Source organism: Prosopis cineraria, unplaced genomic scaffold (genome assembly GCF_029017545.1).
Source record: "Prosopis cineraria cultivar Desert tree isolate PC_DT_omini unplaced genomic scaffold, ASM2901754v1 PC2, whole genome shotgun sequence".
In the NCBI taxonomy this organism is placed as follows: domain Eukaryota; kingdom Viridiplantae; phylum Streptophyta; class Magnoliopsida; order Fabales; family Fabaceae; genus Prosopis; species Prosopis cineraria.
In genome coordinates, this window is record NW_026555333.1 from 4,754,160 (window position 1) to 4,761,188 (window position 7,029).

Sequence of the window (7,029 nt, forward strand, 5' to 3'; positions counted from 1 at the left end):
TTGCCGCCCGAGTTCAACGTGGCTTCGCCACTTTATATATATATATATATATATATATATATTTGTTTTTTTTTTCTTGAAAAGAATAAAAAGCTCAGCGTACACTAGAAAGAGAAACATAGGATACGCATGCATGTGTTAGACTTGAACGTAAGAAGAAGAGAAGGGATTTGCGGAAAATAAAACAGAAAAGTAAGCGGTTAGGTTGCTTATACAATTGCACCGCCATGGCTTTTTGCAGCTCTGAGAATCCTTTTGCTTTGGAGCTTTGTCTGAGAAAGCAGAAACAGATCAGAGACAGGTTGACAATTGTTCACATTTCCGAGTTGACAACAATTCTTTTAGTTCCCGACATGTTTTTCCGGCGGCGTAGTTTAAAGAGAACTTAAAATTATGACTGATTTCCCGTGGAGTATATTTATCCTAATATCAAAAATTTTATTATTCCTTGAAAATTAAATAAAGAGATCTGTTTGTTAAAATTAAATAGAAATGAACAACATTTTCAAGCTCTTCTAACCATATATAATTATACATATGAATTATAATTAACACCCGGGACTACGGGAATATTAAAAATTAGTGGTTGTTTTAAGATGGGTTATTCTCGCATACATTGTTATATATAAGTAAATTAAAAATCTAAAACAATTTGGCATCACATACATATTAAATAGTTAAACAGCATATCTTATTTTATAACTTATTACTCGATGCACTCTGTGTATAAGAAATTAGTTATTTTTTTGCAATTTGTTACTTTTACGTATGCTAAAAATATAAATATTCTATTTCATGTAACAAATTATTATCATGCATTTCTCTTTTATTATCAGTAAAGCAGATATGTTCATTAAAAGGAAAAGGTTTCAATAGTTTCCACTGAAAAATTTAAAAGAAAAAAAGAAAAGGTTTCAAGAGACAAAAACAAGCAACAGATCGAAGCCGTAAGCCAGACAGCAGAGACATGAACTAAGTAACTAAACTAGACAAGGCCAAATTAATTAACCTATTCCTTACCTATCTCTGTTAACATTAAAAATTTTGATATTACCTGTGCATGTTAAAAGAAACGTGAGTAAGAAATTATTTTATTTTAATATTCATTAGTCCGTGCATAATAAAATTCTAAATAACAAAAACCTTTCAGTTCAACACCTCGGTTTTCACAATTTTTGTAAACTAAATTTGTTATTTCATTATAGATTACACTTGCCTTTTTTAATTGCGGGACTTACATTTACAGTATTTTAATTTTTGCATCGTAGAGTAGGCTCCACACCAACCATTTTTACCACAAGCCATAATAGAGTGCCGCAATTAAAAAAAAAACTGTTCAATTGAACAGCTAATCCAGTATTTTAATCAATTTAATAAAATGATTAATTTAATCATGTTTTGTATATAATTTTATCATTAATTCTTGAATCAATACCCACTTCATTGACTAATATAATTTCAGTGACTTTCTACAGACCCTACATTCTATCGAGCATGTACATTGATGATGATTACTATACAGTGATTTTGAAAATTTTGCCTTGTCTTACTTTAAATATTATGTTTTTTTTATAATATTAACAACTTTGGAAGAACAACCGCCGACAATGTTTTAGGAGGGATCTCAAATCTACTAACCACATGATCTTCACCATGTGATGTTATTTTGTTCAGCGTAACCATGACAAAATGACTTTTTGCCGTGCTTCATCAAGCGAACAATTTCTTCCCCCTTTTTTTCTTTTCTTAGCCTTTTTATTATTCTTCACCAAATGTTAGCTGTGTTTGTTCCTACTTTTGTTAAACTGTAAAGTCGCAACGATTTTATGTAGAAAAAAAGGATTTACACATTTTTGACGGCACCTTATAGGAAGAACAAAATAATGGCAACTAAATATATAAACTTACAAATGGCTTAGTCTTTCGAAATAATTAAATTTCATTTGAAAATAACGCTAAAAATGGTCCTTAATAATGTATCATCATTCTTCTCACGAGGTTCCAAAACGCTATTTTCTTTCCTTTTAAGGGAAAAAAAATGATATTTTAGAACAATGCAACAAGAAGAACGATAATTAATTTAAAAAAAAAAAAGTTGATGACAAATAATCTTTGCTAGAAACCACGAAAGTCAAGGTGAGTCAAACTCAAAGGATAAAAAATTACATTATCCTTCATTAAAACAAGCCCACTCATAAATTCTGTACATGAGATAAAAACATTGATGTAAGAAATTGGGGAAATTTAGAAATGAATAATGATAGTGCATGCAATGAAAAACACCCAAATGATAGCATTAGAGAGATAAAGCACAAAAGTCACACGCACGGTTGATGGAAGGAGGAAGCATGCAATGAATAATGATACAGGTAAGAAGGAGGGAAGAGATGGCACGTGTGAACTGTTAAGGAAGAAGATGGGTTGAGGTAGACGGGATAAGGAAGATGGTGGCGCGCCTTCACCGTCACGTCAGCTAAGTGGGCCCGCTCCTCCTGTCGACCAACTCAGATTCAATGAACCTGCACTATTTCTTTACCCCCCATATTCATTACTCCTTTTTATCTCTTTCTCATCTTTATCCTCTTTTATTTTCCTTCTGCTGCTCCTGAAACCAAACTCAGCAAAATTCTTATTCTTATTTTTGTTATTATATCATACAAATATTAGTATTTTAATAATAAATGGGTAAGGGAAGCATGTGCAGTTATGGGCAGTGGGCACCATCCCGAAAGGACGAACCGGGCTGCCCATACAAATCTTCCATTTGCATATTTCAACATCTTATCATCTCCTTCCCCTCATAAGTCCCACATCAATCCACACCTCAATCATCCCATCTTCCTCTTTCTTTGTCTCCCCCTCAACTTCTCGACTATGACTTTCTTTGGTTTTTTTTTTTTTTTGCCCCCTCCTCATGTAATCGTCGGACTATTCATGATTCACAAAATGTGCAGCTTCCTAATGCTGGGTAAATACATGCCCATTTCTTTGCTCTGTTATCTTTATGTTGGAATATTTTTAAAGTCACGTCTTGTAAATTAAAAAATATTTTCATCAAAGGTTACGTAAAAAGTTGTAGTCACCATGAGCATGTCTCTCTAGATTCTATAGATACTTTTGAAGGGTTATAAAATTAATAGCTGTCACTTGACAAAAGGAAATGTATTTTAAAAAAAATTCTACATAGTTTTTTTTTTTATGAAAACTAATTATAAACAACCCTTAGTTAAGGTTAATTATTGAAGTATGTAGGTTCATAAACCAACATTTGGATGTTGATGAACTAATATAGTGGTTATCAACTGACATTAGTTATAACTTTTAATGAAAGTTTTATTATTTAAAAGGTATGACTTTAAGGCATCATTTCAATATCTATAAATACCCTCTTAAGACATTAATTTAATTTGGACATTTAAAAAGGTCCATCTATTGCAACTCATTGTCTTATTTTTTGAGTGCACCAGAGATAAAATTAACTTATTATTTCATATAAACCCTTATTATCTTGGCTTGAATCTTGATAGTGCAAATCATATTTAAGGGTTTTTATTGTATCTTAAAAGAAATTTGCCATCAACCTAACTTGTATTCAAAGATTGAAATAGGTAAGGGTGAATTAAACTTAAAGAGAACTGCTGCCCATGAATTGAAGACGACATGTACGATTTTTTTCTTCATCTCTACTTCTTTTGATCTTCAGAAAGCCATCCTCACCAATCATCTTTAGGCTAAATTTCATGCACTATAAATGACTTCTTTAAAGAAGTTGACTATAAACTTTGTAAAACTGAAAATATTTGAAGGAGACAACTTTTTAAGATGACATTGATTTTGCTCGTGAGAAGGATTGGATGCTTGGATCCAGCGGCTTTGCACAGGATTTCTTTTGGGGTTCATTTGGTTTAAGGAAATGAGACATAAGTTTTTTAAACGGTCTTTTCTTTAAAGAAAATTTCCCACAACAATTGAAACTTGATAATTTCTTGCAAACTTGCTTACGAAAAATCATTTTATGCATGATCTTTTATACATTTTTTCTCATGACTATGATATGAAAGAAATATCTATGAGAATTGTGTGAGAAAATTTGCAAGAACTGTAGCGCTATGGTGGCACGGTTGGCAAGTGTAAGAAAACCAAAGGAATGTTATCAAAACATAATAAAAATAACTTCTTACAAAAAGTATAGGTAAAGGACATTCTCACAAAATTTATTCCTGTAAAAAATATTTTTAAATGACAGAATTCTTATGCTTTTTATTCATGAGAAATTTCTCATGAAATTTATACCAATAAGTAATTATCACATATTGGATACCATGGGAAATTCTCTTCAATTAATTTATGTGAGAAAGCATTTTGAGCAAACTTTTCTCATGGTCAGCTTGACCAAGAGAACTTCTTTAGATACATTATCCATGAAAAAAGTTTTCAAGTTATGCCTTTCAAATGTTTCTCACAAATAATATGTCAAGAGAACCTCTTTTAAATTTTTACCCGTGAAAAATTGTTATCTTAAAGGTTTCTCAGAGTTTATTGGTGATAAAAAATTCTCCTTGATAATCATTGTGAAAAAAATATTTAAGTGTATATTTATTTTTCCAGCAATTTTGTTAAATAATATTAATTAATTAAAAAATTATTTCTATAAAAAAATTATTTAAGTGTATAGTTTTTATTTTATATGAAGTTTATTACTGTAACATCCCAATTTAAATTTTAATAGTTAATTTGAGTTAATAAAAATTTTAAAAAATATTTAAAGGTAATCAAATTAGTAGGAGATGATTATTAAATCTAACTTAGGATATAATTCTAAATTAAAATAAAAAAATTAATTAAAAATTAATTAATTAAAAAATTAATTAAATTAAATTATTATTATTATTATAAAAAAAAGGTACAGAAACAAGAAAGGAGAAGAACAAGAAAACTTTCAACGCGGCATGAAATCATCACATATATAAATAATAAATAAAAGAAAAGAAGAGAAGAGAGAGGAAAGAGGAAAATAATAAAAAAAATGTGAGACCTACAGTATTCTTTTAAAAAACCCACCTCTTTCTTCGTTTCTTCATTTCTCCTTCTTTTTTTTCATTTCTCTTCGTGCACGAACAGAGGGGGCGACGGTGTGCAAGTTCGCCGGTACTGGGTTTTAAGGTAAGAGTTTTTAATAGAATATTTAGGGTGTGATTTCAAGCTTTTCAAATTAAGTATGTGTTTTAAAAATTTTTCTTTGTGATCTTTCCTCTTTGGTTTTTAATTTTGTGGTGGTAGAAAATTTAGGATTTGGAAGGGGATGAATTTATGTTGAATAAATATAGTTTTTGAGGTTGTTAGTAGTATATTAAATATTTTAGAGTATAAATTTATTGATGATCTTTGAATTTATGGCTTAAGGATTAAATTCTAGACTAGATTTTTATTAAATCTGAAAATATATGTTGATTTATTGAGGTTTAAATGATTATTTGGGATGAGAAATGAATTATTATGGCTATAGAATTATGATTCTAAGCTTAAGACTCAATTTTAATTTTTGAGTATTTTAGGTGCGAATTTATGAAATAAAAAAAAATTTTGATAATAGAAATTAGTTTAGAAGTTGATTTTTAGATTATTAATGTTTATTGATGAGTAAAAGAGGAGTTGAAAATTTTACTTAATAGTATTAACTCTAGATTTGTATTAAGATTGAGATTAGAAATTATGTTATATTTTTAATTCTATTATTAAAATTATTTTATTAGTTTCAATTTATAAATAATATGTTATTTGTAGATTGTGTTGTTGGTGAAGATTGTGATGGGAGAGAAATTGTAAGGAATAATTTATTAAAAAAGCCACGAGGTAACCATGCTTTTAATTTGTGATTAGTGTTACTTCATGTTAATTGGGTGATTATTGAGAAAATTATGAATTTTGTAATATTATATAATTGTGCAATATTGTTATGAATTTTGTTTGATTATTGTGGGAGATGTTGGGAAATTTGCTATTGTTGAATTTATGTACCACGTGGTACGTCCCTATTGGAGCTCAATAGGTAGCTTGTAAGGGCTCGGGCTAATCTACCTTTGATCAGGTAATTTAACACCGAGTGAGGGCTACAGCTCGAGGTTAATGGAAGGATATGAGGATGATTGTTTGTATGTATTGTAATATTTCTTATATTTTGTTGGGATTATATTATTTTTGGTTTTCATTTAGTAAGCATACACTTAACTGTTTGTATACACTATCATAAATTGGCTTTGGTTACTAGGACTTTTGAGTCTCATTATATGGTTAACAATTTTTAGGAGAAGAGCCACGAGTGACATGTGGAGGAGTCTCAGAGGCTTAATGGCATAGATCTACTGTCTCTTTTGAGTATTTGATTTATGATTTATAATATTTTATATTACCAATATTAGGGCTTTTTATTTATTGATAATTATATGAATATATAAATGTAATCATGCCTTTCAAACTATTTTTATTTTTGGTACACTTTGAATGACTGTAATTTTAATATTTGATTTATTTTAAATTGGTTAAAATGACATGATTATGAGATCAAATAACTGGCTTATTTAAAAAATTGACTAAATTATTTATTTTACTTGTTGGGAGTATAAGGATGGACAAATGTGATTTAAGCTAATGGCATGTGGGAGGTAAAAATTTAGCTGAAATGTTGTATTGTGCGAGTTGAAATCAATTATAAAATATTTTTATATTGAAATTATTGATATAAAATGTGTTGGGTGACTGTAACCCAACTATGATTGAGTTAAATTATTTAAAAAAAAATTTGGTGTGTTACAATTACTAACTAATTAAAAAATATTCAGATAATATTGATTTTGCTCAAGGTCAAATCATAAATATTTTTATCTACATTTTAAGCATAGAAATATTTTCCTTTTATTACAAATAAAATAAATAAATAATTGATACAATAAAATAAAGTAAATATAAAATTTTCTCACAATTTATATGTTAAGGGAATCTCTCTTAAATTCCTACCTATGACTATATTAT